The sequence below is a fragment of the Caretta caretta genome, chromosome 11 (assembly GCF_965140235.1).
Source record: "Caretta caretta isolate rCarCar2 chromosome 11, rCarCar1.hap1, whole genome shotgun sequence".
In the NCBI taxonomy this organism is placed as follows: domain Eukaryota; kingdom Metazoa; phylum Chordata; order Testudines; family Cheloniidae; genus Caretta; species Caretta caretta.
The window spans coordinates 41773275-41788571 of NC_134216.1; the positions used below are offsets into that span (position 1 = coordinate 41773275).

General features: G+C 39.6%; 1 pseudogene; it reads right to left on the reverse strand.

Annotated features, from left to right (window-relative positions):
• Positions 1 to 15297, reverse strand: part of LOC125645061 (dynein axonemal heavy chain 11-like) — a 186380-nt pseudogene that overhangs the window by 13042 nt on the left and 158041 nt on the right.

The following is a 15297-nucleotide window of genomic DNA, read 5'->3' on the forward strand; positions in this document are numbered from 1 at the left end:
TTTTCTTTAGGAATGGGAAGGGCATGGAAACGAACCCTACTCTCCCTTCCCTGGATCAATTTGGAGGAAACTGCAAGAACACTTCACAGGGTTTCCCTACAGGATGGCAAGTTCTGGGGTACAGTTCATGGGAAAATGGGATACTGCAGCTTGACAAAGGATTCTAAAGAGCGGAGTTCTACTAAAGCATAATAAGACTCACACGGGATTGCTGCATGATTCAAACCGGTGTTTAATGTATTCAGATTTCTTTTATGTATCACTTAGGCTGTAGATCAGTTTCCCACATTACCAATTTCAAATCAAAGCCATACAAAATAGCTTTTACTGGTGAAACCAAAGAGCCAGCAGAAGAAACCAACAAGCGACACACCATCTTGTGAAGGATTTGCAATCTGTTTTTACTAGCCTTTTCTTCCACAGTCTGTGAGACTCCTTCCCCAGTAATCGAATCCTTGGATTGCAGTTCCAACAGCATATGGAACAGTTTGTCTGAAATCACTGTCAAGAATTCAATCTCTGCATTGGGGGGGTAGGCCACAGTGGATGGACTTTCAGGAGGTAACATTGCATCTGTGTATTTAGGGTAATGTTGATAAGCCAGGATCACAAACCCAGGAGCAAGACCTAGCTTCCTATCAAACTGTCAAAAAAAACCACCAAACCACAAGTGACAATCCTTGCTAAACAGAAAAAGGAACCTGCTAGCTATAAATCAAATTATTCCGTTATGGAGTCATTGCTGAGAATGATATGACTTCTTAACAGTTTATGTCCATGAAAATTAATAAAATTTGTTCCATATTTTAATTAGCTTCTTTATATCACATACAGATATTGATGTTCACAAGACAAAAACTACATGAATTTGCAAAAAAACAGGTTTTTCTTCAGTTAGCAAAAAACATACCGATAATTTTAATTTAAAAAATAGAGAGAACTATTTTAAAAGAAAAATGTTATTTCTTCCAAATTACAAAGTGCTGCTCTCTGGTGTAACATTATTATTCCTTATATTAATTTATTAAATAAAGCAATTTATGATAGTATCACTGAAAAAAGCCATCCCTTCTTGAAATGAAAGCAAGTAATAGTGTAAGGTTTGCAAAATAAAACGGCATGGTTTTTTCTTCAGATTATTACCAAAATACATGTATTGTTTATTTGACAATCAATACACTCCATAAAATAAAATGGAGCTATGGTATCATCCTCATCATAAGTTCTTTTCAAATGGTTTGCTGAGAGTCAGACTTTATCCTTTATGGAACAGAATGGCAAAATTGTTTAATTCAATATCATATACTTATAATAAGCTAAAATTCTGCTGTATCTCAAAACTGCTACGCAAATATTTTAGGCTCACTAGACATTTAAAACAACAGACGGGTGGGAGTACATTTATTTATTTACATTTGTAATGACTTAAAATTCAAAATGCTATTTGATGCTTTTGAAGTATTACTGTGGGATGCTAAATTACTACTGAAATCTTACAGTTTTGTGATACCTTTCAACCTGCCAAGATACATAATGATGATGATGATAACAACAATAGCAGTAGTGCAGGATCCTTAAAATAATGTGGGGCTCATTTCTGAAAGATAAATACCATTTTCTCTAACTTCAGTTTTGTGATTCAGCATTTGTGATGCAAGTAATCTGCAATAATGAAGGTAAAATAACCCCAGGTTTGTGTGGGATGGAGATACATTTGAATCTAAAATGAGGCACCTCCCTTATAATGAGGGACATGTTAGCAGCATGCAGTGCCATGATGCAAGGCTTCCTCTAGAGAAACTGCAAAAAAGTTCATCTTCAGAAATGACATTATACTGAAAAAATGAACAATTAGTCCAGATGTGCCTGCTGCCGGGCCTCAAGTTTTTTCAGTGCCTCACCAGATCTGTTTGGAAAAGGATTTCCCACTGTTTCTTTGAGAGAGAATGCACCACACTCGTAGGGCCAGAGAAAGCTGAATGACCCCAGATTCCTGGCAACCTCAACTGCAAATATGGGTAGCTCCTTGAAAGGAGTTACAGCTTTCCTCCCTGCAGCCCCTCTATATTCTGCTCTCTTTTTAAAAATTCTTGTTTCTTTTCACTGCATTCTTCCTTGGCTTTCTTTTAATCCTTTTCTGCTCTTGTTCTTTTGTTCTTGTTCTTGCACTCAGAGCAGGTTACATACTGCTCAGGGTGGGTAGGGAATGTACACTGCAGGCTCTGTGGGTGTGTTCTCACAGCTGAGCTGAGTGGCACATGGGACAGGAGAAAGGAAGAGAAGTTTGAGCCAGTGGGCTGCTGCCTTGGCCTGCCACTGTATACATCTGCGGCCTGATTCTCCACTATCTCCCACTTTGTGTAGCCACTTACATATGTGCACGGTGTGTATAAAACACCACCAATCTGATCTGGAAGTGTTGTATACCCACTTTGCACAGGTGGCTTGTTCAGGAGGGGAGAGAGAAAAAATAGATATAAAAGGACTATGTATGGTGGCAAATATATTGTTTCATGGGGTAGGATGAGGGAATCACAATAGAAGGTTAGTGTTCATCAATGTCAAAAGGGATCCCAAAGAGAAGGGTTGGGAACCACTCGTTTACAACAATCAGAATGATCCTGATTCTGTATCCCACAACTCCCATTGACTTCAGTGCAAAATCTGTGTCTGTCTAAACAACAAAAGTCATAATTGTGCACAAATGAACTCCCTTGTACAGCATGACGTAAAAGGGCTTTTGCTGCCACTGACTCCTACCATGTGATTTTAGAACTTGAGGGAATTCCATAAATATTATAACCCTCTCTATAATGCATTTGCAGACATCTTGGATATTTGAAGGGAGATCAGAGACCACCACCAAAAATCATCAATGGATTGGACAGATAGTCTTATGAGCTAAAATAGCTAAATCCTTAATTGAACCCAGGATGCTTACATGGGTAGGAGTGGAGGAGCACATTTGAGGATGTCTAGGTAGAGAAAAAATAATGTTGCTTAAAACCAAAATCCACGGACCATAGAACTTTGTGCCAATGGATGGATGGATGCAAGGCTGGATTATCACTGGGGAATCTCCCCTGGCAAAACCTACAGATGTTCCGCTTTTACTCCAGTCCCATTAACTTCACTCAGACATAACCTCATGCGTCAGGGCTTAAACTATATCTAACCAGTATGGGTTAGGGTGAGACCTTATTGGGAAACAGGTTATACCACACTGAGAGATCCTACTCTGAGGTTTGTTGTATTTTCCTGTGAAGCATCTGGTTCCAGCAACTGTAGGATACAGGACAGTGGACTAGATGGACCATGGCTCTGATCCAGTCTGACAATTCCTAGATTCCTATGCAGATGCTTGTAAATATAAGACAGAAGGGTATATCCCTACTGCATTTTGATATCACATTATTCTCGTGTGTCAATGATGTCTCTAAAATTTCAGCATATCTAGAGCTGTTATACAATGAAGTTATCCATTTTTAGTCAACTTAACCATACAGTTTTTGATGTTTAAAAAGTAATATGTTATTAAAAGCTGATATTACTATTCCATTTTTACTTTGACATCTGAGAATTTGAAAGGGAAGAACCCAAAGCTTGATGTGTACAGGCCATGTCACATAGAACTGAATACACAACCTAGATTATGTGCAGGGTGAGGTAAATCAGTCTGACGACGGTAATAAATGACCCAAACATTTTTATAAAAAAGATGAACGGAATCTTTTCTGCAATTCCTAACTGTTCCGGTAACTTCCTTCACCAATTATCTTACATATTCATATGTCCCTTTAATTCCTGATTCCCAGCTAAGACTGAAAGCAGGAAGTTGAAACTATCTTGAGAATGAACTCTTTGCAGGGTAGTTCTGTTGCTTCCTGATTCCAGTTAAGACAGAAGTCCCACAAGCCTGCTTGTGTTAACTGTATGTTAACAGTTTTGTTAACATAAATGATTTGGTGCTAAACAGCAACACCCAGCTTTTTTTGGGGGGGAGGGGTGTATCCTAATCTACCCTATGGAGATTTACCCATTAATAATTGAATTACAAGCAGCTAAGCAGAATCCTTATAAAAATAGTAATCAGTGGTCCAAAACACTTCAGAATCACTATTGTAAGCTTTAGCCTTTTGGATCCTTACTGTAACATTTTCTTTTTTATATATAGGGGAGAAGATTCTGTTTTATTGTAAAATGAAACGATTTAAGGTAAATAATGGTATGCAAGGACATAATTTTCACTGCCAACATAAAAATGGATGGAAGAGCCAGGGGACTTGAAAGGTGAAATAGCACATCATGATCCAGCAGTGCACTTATCACAAATAACACACGTTTAAGAAAAATTATATTCTTCAGAAGTGTTAAGTTTACATATAAAAATGTGTCAGCTTCCAGCAGGGGGAGCTCTAACTCTGGAAACACTTCTGTGGTTGCTGAAGCTTTGATTACCTGACTGGGTTGCATATACTCTTCCAACTATATGCGACAAAGTCTTCTATCCTAGTTGTCTGGAATATGACCACCATACATAATCTAGCCAAACAAGTAACAGATCTTCCCAGGATACCTACTACAAGAAAGATATTTTTTAAGTGTAGGGTTTGATTCTAAAGGAAATGAAATAATTATTCAGACAAAGAGCAGAGGGTAGTTAGTGTATCTGGATTTCTACCCTCAGTGAAGAAAGATTCAGTTCTGTTTGCCAGTCAGGTTCAGAACAACAGTTGATGGGGCAGAAAATTTCCACTATTCTAATTGTCACACAAGAGAGGTCGCACAAAGTCATCCTTCGTAGAATGTGTTAATCATCTTTAAAATTCGTATTAAAAATAAAAACCCAGTGTTGCACATACAGGAAACAACAGGATTAGGTACAGCACATTTATCAAAGTAGTCAGGGATGGCACATGCTTACTTAAATAGGTTTAAGGAAATGCAAAAATATCTGAGAATTTGCTTCTAGGTAGTTGTAGAGAACATGGTCAGAAATTGTGAGGTTTCCATTGTTAAAAGGGCACTTTCTGTTCTAGCCCCAAGGTCCAAATTTCTGCCACTCATCCACAAAGGCATGACAGCAGCAAAGTGAAAAACAGAATAATCTTGAATTCCTGTTCACAGATACACTGATCAAGCAGGTTCTGAAAAATCAGAGAGATTTCACTTATTCAAGAGACTCCATCAATCTGAAAATTTCTGTGTGAAGATTTTGTACTTCCTATAATTATAAGTAACACTGCAGATGATTATAACTGACAGAAGTTAGTGACAAAAGTATCTTCACTATTTTTTGCAGCTTGTTTACTTTGTACATTTGTCGGCACTTTCTGTGTCATTGTTTCCCCTGTACAGTCCGCTACCTGTTTTCTTTCTTGCTACAAGACTCCTATAAACATCAACAGGGGAACAAAAAAAGACATTATAATTTCTAAAGGGGTTTCTAAGATGATTTGCACACCATACTATTTAAGTTGTGAACTATCAGAAAATAGATTTTTTTTTTGCTATGAGGCAATTTCTCAAAAAATTAATGTTAATGGTTTCCCTTTAATGTGACTATTCATGTTAAAGAGCTAATTGATTTCTATGCCTGTCTATGCAACGTTGCTTGCAATTATTAACTGTATCAGTGTTTGTGTATCTTTTAAATATCAATAAAAGTGTTTTAATTAAAAGCACATTCTACAAAATGGAAACAAGTTGAGAGAAAAATGATGATGATCCAGTACAACCAAAGTGATGTTTCATATTACATGTGATCAAAACGCTTCGGACTAGTTGCTTAGCTGGTGTAAATTGGCATAGTCCCATTGATTTCAATAAGGTTAATTGATTTACACCAGCTGAGGATCTGACCCCATACACAGTAATAATACAAAATAATCCAGTGGCCACTGGGCACAAAAATTCATGTTCTCGCATCTGAATTAAAGAACAAAATGAAACCAGACCAAAATAATTTCTCATTTCTACAGTAATTATCTGTAATGTCTGCAAACTGTTTCCCATGGACACAGGAATATATTTAATCAGAAGCCATATTTCATGCTTCAGAATGAGAGGATCTAATTTCTTGTTTGATGTACAGTTACACCACTATAAGAAAATTTTGTGAATGGATCTTTATGTAATGAAGTTTATTCTATTATATTATCTCACAGCCTGCAGTAACTGTCAGGGACTTTTCAATTTTAAATGCCTTTACAATGATAAATTTAATAATCCTATTTTTATACTTTATAACTCCTATGATGTTTTACTTGCTTGGACAAAATTATCCAGTGCAGCATGAAGATTATGCAGCATTCCAGTGTGTGGCTCATTGGTTATTTTAATAGAGTTTTCCAAAATTCCCTGTGGAATGACATGATCTTTAGGAGAAGGGGCACGTTCAGCACACATAAAAACCTGATAGTCTGGGTGACTTCCTTCACTGCGTTTCTCCACAAATTCCTCTACTGTGCCAAGCCACTTTGCTACCAGATGAATATTCTGGGTAAGGGGGTGGGGAGGTAAGAGAGAGAAATAGGCTTCCCAGTGAGCTATTGATTTGAAGTATGAAACATTTTATTGATACAAGCAAATCCGAGGCGTAAGGAAGCATTTGGATACAACACAATATCTGCAAAAATCGTGTGCATCTGTTCAGCACAATATACCGCATCATGACAGCAATCTTCCCTGCTTGTGTCTATTCATCTGATTACACAGAGTAACAATTCTTTTTGCTACACATTTATTTACTAAAGGGTTTTTTTTTATGGATAATAAATTAGTAAATCAAATAGCATGTGTCTGGTAAAATACTAGAGTCAACTCCCTACCACACAAGGCAGATGCAGTTCACATTTTATGTGATTTTCAATGATCCATTAACACTCAGACCTCGATATTAAGTTCTGAGCTTCTCTTTTGGAAGAGACAAAGGCAGTTGGTAATCATTATTTAGCGCTGTTTTATCTAGACACACATTATTTTGAAAAGCTTCCATTTTTAACACTGCAATGTAGCACTGTTGAAATGAAGAGTTTTTACTTACTTGAAGTATAACCCAGTGGCCTTCTTTTGATGCTTTTACCATAGCTATTTCTGCCTCTGCTTCCTGTCCTTGACCCAGAGGTACACTGTGAAGTTTTCTGGCATCAGTGGTAAATTCAAGCTTGCTCCCTAAACAGAACAATATATCATATCACTTCAACCCAAATAATTAATATAATTCAAAGAATCACATACTGTGCACTGAGCATTTAAATTGTACACATAATAGAAGTCACTAAATTGAGAACAAAAACAATCCCTCCAAAATAGAGTTTCATTATATCAGATGGACTAATATGTTTTACTCCTTTTGTGCTTCTTACAATACAAAATTGCAGATACAATAAGAGGCAATCCAGAAGGAGAACAACCAACTAATTTCCACTAAGGAAATCACTACCTACTACACATATAAAATACAATTATATCACAAAAGTGCATTTTCTGGTAATGTAATGTAAAGGCAAATATAAAAAAACTTCTGACTAAAATAACATAAACTGACTAGTTTCAGAGTAGCAGCTGTGTTAGTCTATATTCGCAAAAAGAAAAGGAGTACTTGTGGCACCTTAGAGACGACCAAATTTATTTAAGCATAAGCTTTCGTGAGCTACAGCTCACTGCATCAGATCTGATGCAGTGAGCTGTAGCTCACGAAAGCTTATGCTCAAATAAATTTGTTCGTCTCTAAGGTGCCACAAGTACTCCTGTTCTTTTTATAAACTGACTAGGGTATCTGTTAAGCAGCTGCACATCCCATCGATGTACATACAGAGTGCAAGGAGTTAACTTGTAGTCATTACATTGAAATTGTGTGTGTGTGTGTGTGTGAGTGTGTGTGTGTGTTTGTGTGTGTGGTGGGGGGGAGAGTCGTGGCATAAAGAAGGATGAGTTGAAATTAATACATTTGTCTCTTATCAATGTAAGTAGGCCAAATTCTCCTCATGCAAAACTATCGACTTGCACTCCTGTAATCAAAACAGATGCTGGCCCTTTATTTTTTCACCAGAGAGCAACCAACAATTGCATTGTACACTGTCTGAGTCAAGCACTACAATTGTCATAAAGGAGTATATTTTCCAAATGTCAAATAGTTCATGAAGTAATGTGATGGTACTCAACAATAATGGAGGTTCCTTATTTATTTCTCTAGAGGTATTAATTGTAATAGCATTAATTACAATGAATTCTTTTGGTATTAATGTGAATGAGTAGGAGTTCCACTCCAATTCAATAGAAAGTATATTAGTTGTAAGCATTCCCTTTTGTGCAACATAAATAGACATGTTTGGCCTGGACTTACCTAATGATTCTATGGCTTTCAATGGGTCAGCTCCAGGAGATAAATGAAAACTAGCAGGACTGTTTTCTTAAAACTATTTTGCATACTCAGCTTTATGCCTCTCTACATATTGGTTCCAAATTTCTCTTCACCAAAGTTCCTATAAATTAAGAGTTGCAAATGACAAAACTTCAGGGAAACCAACATTTAAAATCTATAGAAAAAACATGAATACTACTAGTATTTTATCATGATTCATATTTGGTAAAAATCCAAGAACACCACAGTCTGGAGGCAAAAAATCCATTCCTCAAAGTGTTCAGGTTAGTAATCCAACTAACACCATATGTCATCTGATCTGGTCGCCTGGCTTACATCATAATCAGCTTCTGGAGGGAACTTTTCATTTTCCATTCTTGTGAAAACTTCTCTTTCTTTGGACATTCTGATTCCACCACTTTTTTGCCTTCATTTTGGGGAGCCTTCAATATCTTTATCCATGCCACAAAATTAATCCCTAAAACATGTTGTCTAGAGATGAAAAAAACCCTAAGCACACCGATCACATTTTATTGTATTCATGTATATTTTGAACAGCAAAAAATCCCAAATTATTTGCACAGATTTTTAAAAACAACAACAACAACGTTTGTGGTCTGCCTTGCAAGCCTACCCAGGTTCCGGGGTACATACTACACCTTAATTGCACTCTATGCAGAGCTGGAGTGAAAATCCAGTAGCCTGTTTTAGCTGTTGTCAATATTAACGGTGAATAAGAAGTCAAGTTCACAAGCATCAGTTTCTGTATTCATAAGTAAAAGCTGCAAAACAAAACATTTACGTAATTAACTGAACAATTCCCCGCCTACAGTTGTTTACATCTGTAAGAGTTTAGGACCCCATTCATGACCAAAACCCAAGTTCCAGCCGGTTTTTTAAACATGCAGTCTACGGGTACCCTAACATGTTGATTTAAATATAGAAGTGTTCCCTACTGCAGTTGAATCAATTCACAGTAGATAAGTGGACAAAAAGTAGCAATTGAGTAAGTCCATTTGAATCAAACAAAAATCACCCCGAACATTCATACAAAATTTGAACCAAACCCCAAACCTAAAGCTGTTTTGAAGTTCAAAACATTTAACTCTTTCTGTTAATTTTTCGCTCCCATCTGTGTGCCTTTTTTATATGGGACCAGGGATAGAAACACTAAAATGTGGGGAGAAACAATATTTTATGGTGTTCCTGGCTCGGTAAAAACCAAATAGCACTGGAATGTCATATTACATTTCCAGAACTGAGAGGATTAGCTAAGCAACCAAATTTTTGGATGGTTATCAAATCTGAATCCAAACTATCTAAGGTTAGCAGATTGCTAGCTTTTGGTGACTACTTTATAGAAATCAAAAGTAAACATAAAACCACTATAGTATTTAACTGTCTTGTGGAAGGATATGTTGCTTGCCAACATTTGGAATTTACTGAGGAAGCATTTCAGCTAAGTGTTAGTAGCCACCACTCCTTCAGAGCAGCAAAAAATGTGACAAATAAACCATTTACTGCAATTGCCCCTTTCAAACAGAACAGGAATGTTTTTGGGGGCAGAGGGGAGGGTGGGAGCATCCCTGCCCCTGGTGGAGGTCATTATTCTCCAGAAACTGGTAAACCAACCCTGGCTCATGTAGATATTTGAGAATAGGAAATGTTTTGTCTTTGAAATGCACCAGATTACATGTAGCTTCAAAGAGTGTTCATGGGGAAGACACCCCCGGGACCACCTTACAAGGGCTTTATTTCTTGCCTACAAATTAGTCAGTTCAAAACACTGCTCTCCTCTCATCTCAGCCCTCAAATCTAACACTGCAGATGCCATTTGCAAAATGGGGGGTAAGAAAGAAAAGCAACTGTTTTGGAAAAGACAAAAATATTCTAAAAAATGAAGCCAGGCGCTGTAGAGATAGGAATAAGGATGCAGTTCAGCTGGCAAGTAATACACTGACAGGGTGATGGAATTTTGAGGCATTTCAATAAATCCGTCTTTTTCAACTTCAGCAGGGGCGCATTGAAACAGCTACATTTTCCAAGTGGCAGACAGACAATAGCATCTACATTATTTTTAAGAAAGCACCTACAGCATTATGATGACTATAACTAAATCCATCTTAAAGCTGGGGGGGGGGGGTCAACAAATGTATTGAGCTCTTTGTGTAATGCCTCACTGACATTTCCCAACTCCCTCAGTCGGCTTTTTGCCCCCCCCCTTTTTTTTTTTGAGAAACCTGGTAAAATGCACTAAAGGATTTAAGGTTATCCTCTGTCTCTCTGTCTAACTTCTGACATATCTTTATGACAATAAAAAGTCACAGTCAGCTGTAATAGGAGGGCAACACAATGAATCCCGGTAAGTCAGGGAGGGAGGTCATTTTTTTTTCAACTTCGCTGCCCTCTCACCCCCATTTCTTCCTTGCATAACAGAAGTGCCATCTGTTCCTACCCCAAACATGCATGTATTTGATTTCCATTCTGTAATAGCTAACAGAAAAAGAGATTATCAAGCGATCTAAAGCACTCATCAGCATTACTAGTCTCTCCCATCCAATGTGTTTTGTTTGCACCTCCAAAGATTTAGAGACAAATGGAGATAGATGAGTGCTGTCATTGCCTATAATTATTCCTTTATTTGGTAGGGGACCATATATCAAAGATACAGAACATGGCTGCAGTAAGGAAATATGAGGCTCTGGGGTCAGAAAGTTTTAGGAGCCCCAAATGAGGGGAGGGATGTTTAGCTTATAGTTTTGTGTGCTCTAGTTTGCATTCACATAGCAAGCACTATTACTTGGGTGCTGTGCTATCAAGATGCTGCATTAGAATACGTTATTACCAAGTAACGATGTTGCATGATGCAATGTCACCTTGTGGTGATGCAAAAATCTGTATACTTTGCAGCTGGGGTGTCAACGTTAAAAATGTGGCTCCAAAAATCAGCTCTGTACAAAAGTCATCCCAGGGTTCCATGTTTAGTGGAGCTCAATGACTTCCGCTCAAATTTGTGCAGTTTACAAGTAAAAAAAAGATTTTTTTTCCCTAACTGCCAGGTCAGCAAACTCAACTTGGGATCTTAAAGTCAAGTTGGGTCCTTTCCTTCCTATCTTGTAACCAGTTCTAATGATTCTGTAGGCCAAATCCTGCCCTCAGTTACATCTGGTGCCACCTCATGAAAGCAATGGCTCTACATTTGGAACTTAATTAATGGTTCAACTGAGGCCAGGTTGTGGTTGTCCTGAAGTAGTGCTAAAAAGAAAAGAAAGGAATATGCATTTTGTTACCCAGACAAGTAGACGTGACAAGATACATTCATGGAGCAGATCTACTGAGACATCTGGTGCAAATTTGCCTTAATTACTTTTCAAAGTAGAACAGCACTTTAAATCCAAATTTCTGAGCGATCTAACCTCTGTCCCATTCCTCTTCCCTCACTTTCTGCCCCTCTGTCTCCACTCCTGACTCATAGATACTAAGCCCTGGTCTACACTAGGACTTTAGGTCGAATTTAGCAGCATTAAATCGATGTAAACCTGCACCCGTCCACACGACAAAGCCCTTTATTTCGACTTAAAGGGCTCTTAAAAATCGATTTCCTTACTCCACCCCTGACAAGTGGATTAGCGCTTAAATCGGCCTTGCTGGGTTGAATTTGGGGTACGGTGGACACAATTCGATGGTATTGACCTCCAGAAGCTATCCCAGAGTGCTCCATTGTGACTGCTCTGGACAGCACTCTCAACTCAGATGCACGATTGTTTGCCGTTGCTCTGACGCAGGGAAGGGCAACTGACGACACGGCTTACAGGGAGCTAAAATTAACAAACGGGGTGGCTTCACATCAAGGAGTATTTCAGGCAGGACTTCACGGAGGGTTCCAATAAGAAATGGTGCACCTAAGTTATTGTTCTTATTGGAACAAGGAGGTTAGTCTGGCCTCTGATTGATACATGGCTAGATTTACCTCGCTGCACCTTCTCTGTGAGTGACTGCAGTGTGACCTAGAGGAATGAGTCCCCTAGACGGGGGGGGGGGGGGTGTTTGCAAATGAGTACAAAACAAATCTGGTCTATTTCTTGTTTTAATACACTCCATCTATCTTTTACATCTTTGGCTGGCAGCAGACGGTGCAGAAGGACTGCATGCCATCCACATCTCATGGCTGCTCGGCAGAAGATGATGCAATAGGACAGCTAGCAATCCGTATCACCTGCCTGCTCACCATAAGATGGTTCAATAGGACTGACTGCAGGACTAAAGAGAATGACCTGGTCAAGTCACTCCAAATTTAGTCCCTGCGCCCATGTCTGCCCAAGCACTCCTGATCGACTTCACAGAGGCGACCAGGAGCACCTTGGACATGATGATGACAGCTACCAGTCCTATTGCACCGTCTGCTGCCACAAGGCAATGGGTTGCTGCTGCTGTGTAGCAATGCTGTACTGCGTCTTCCAGCACCCAGGAGCCATACGGTGACAGTGAGCTGAGCGGGCTCCATGCTTGCCGTGGTATGGTGTCTGCACAGTTAACTCAGGAAAAAAGGCGTGAAACGATTGTCTGCCCTTGCTTTCACGGAGGGAGGGAGGGAACGGGGGCCTGACGATATGTACCCAGAACCACCCGCGACAATGTTTTAGCCCCATCAGGCATTGGGATCTCAACCCAGAATTCCAATGGGCAGCGGAGACTGCGGGAACTGTGGGATAGCTACCCACAGTGCAACACTCCGGAAGTCGTTGCTTGCCTTGGTACTGTGGAAGCACTCCGCCGAGTTAATGCACTTAATGCACTTAGAGCATTTTCTGTGGGGACACACACACTCGAATATATAAAACCGATTTCTAAAAAAACGACTTCTATAAATTCGACCTAATTTCGTAGTGTAGACATACCCTAAGGCCAGAAGGGGCCATTGTGATCATCTAGGCTGTCTTCAGAACTTCCCCAAAATAATTCCTAGAGCAGATCTTTTCGAAAAAATCCCATCTTCATTTTAAAATAGTCAGCAATACAGAATCCACCACAAACCTTGGTGAACTGTTCCAATGATTAATTACTCTCCTGGTTAAATTATCTGTCCATCTCCTGTTTCTTTCCTTTCAGTCCCTGCCGCCTCTCGCCTTACCCTCCTCCTGCTTTCGTTTTCCTCCTACCTACTTCCTTAATTAAGCCAGCTCTTATATGTCCAGGGCCTTTCCACTTTGTCAGGCCACTGAAAGGTGGAAGCAGAGCCAGGAGTGGGGCAGATCCTGGAGCACAGGAGACATATGGGCAGCATACCCACACTGTGGAACTAACTGGCATGGTAAGACAGTGGAATACACCAGGAAAAATTCTGAACAGCAGGCTGTGTCATTGCATGGGGACTCCAGGAAGCTATGCTTGTACTTCAGAGTAGCTATTTTGTTTAGCTCTTAATTAATTAATTAAAAAGAATCAGAGACTTTTTACAAAAGGTGGAAGTAGAGGGGAAGGCGTCAGCTCAGCAGTGTTCTGCAGTTCAGTCACAGGGGACCTCCCTAGACTTGGCTACTAGCTGGGTTTTGATGCAGGAGTTCTGGAGGGCCAGTAGATCCAAGATTACGTACCCAAGGATCTACCAGAATAAGGAGAGAGTTAATCAGAGCAAAGGCTACCAAAGCCTTGGGGCTGCAGTAGATGCTGCAGAGCAACTGCTGAGGGGGCTGGGAAGAATTCCCTATGTCCTGGAGGGCAGCCTACCCCAAGCCCAGCTGCTCATGCTCAGGATGGTGGGCAATCTATAAAGCAGTTGTGCAAATCAAATATTGCATAAGCAGAGTCTGAAGCAGATCTGTCTGGCAAACCTCCTGATTTCTACATTATGTCAAAATACATGAGTCAACATTTCATTTTCCCAAATTTTCAGTAATTTAGTTGCCCTATTCTTGTACTTTATATCCTACACCAAGATGACATTTTTGAACCATATTTTAGGAGCTTAATTTGATCAAATGATCCAAGGGAACTACCAGTAGATAACTCTGATTTAATGCTAGATGTGTTATAATGGTTAGCATTTCTGACAATGAAGTTTTATTCTGCTCCAGTTAATTTTTAGGAAATACATGCTTTATTTTTTACATGAGCCAGGAATGCACATTCCTTTTTTTGCAGTTCAGTTAGGAAGTAAAAAAAATTAAAAAATAAAGAGCTTAACCTTGAAAAGTGCTGAGCACCCTCAAAGAGAGCAGAGGGTGCTCAGCATCTTGCTGGATCAACCCCATAATACATCTCCCAGTGTGATAGACTTAATGGTGACCTGTAGGTGACCCAGAAGGAGCTGGGGTAAGACACAGCTAAAGGACTGATATTCGGATTTGGTAAATACTAGCAGTGTCTGAATATCAGCTTTCATGACCTCTTTCCCCTTCTCCACATGGGGAACCCAGTGCTCAATTTGAATGAAGGAGGTGCGGAGCGCAAGGTGCTGGGGTTCAAGCAATATTTTTAACATTAAAATACATACAGCAAGCCCAGAGATACCGGGGCTCAGCCCTGCCAAGCTCTGGCACAAATTAAGCACTGATTCAACCTCCTCCTTCCCCACAACACATGTTCAACAAGCCCCACTCCTAAATTTACCACCTTCCTCCAGGACATGGCAGCTCATAACCCAATAGGCCCTTGGCCCTTCTCCTCTGTCCCCATTTGTGTTTTTTTTCCAAAAGGAACGTGTAGCTTGTGGGGAGGGGTACTAAGGCCTGTGCCCATCATACAACCCCTTCCGTGAACCCAGAAGAGCAATGTCTGGGTTGAGAAGCAAAGACATAATAGAGAAATTTCCAGCTGTGCAAGGAAAAAAAAGGCATTTTATACCAGATCAGAGAACATTACACAATACTCTTCCCTCGCCTCATAAGAACAGCCATACTGGGTCAGACCAAAGGTCAATCTAGCTCAGTATC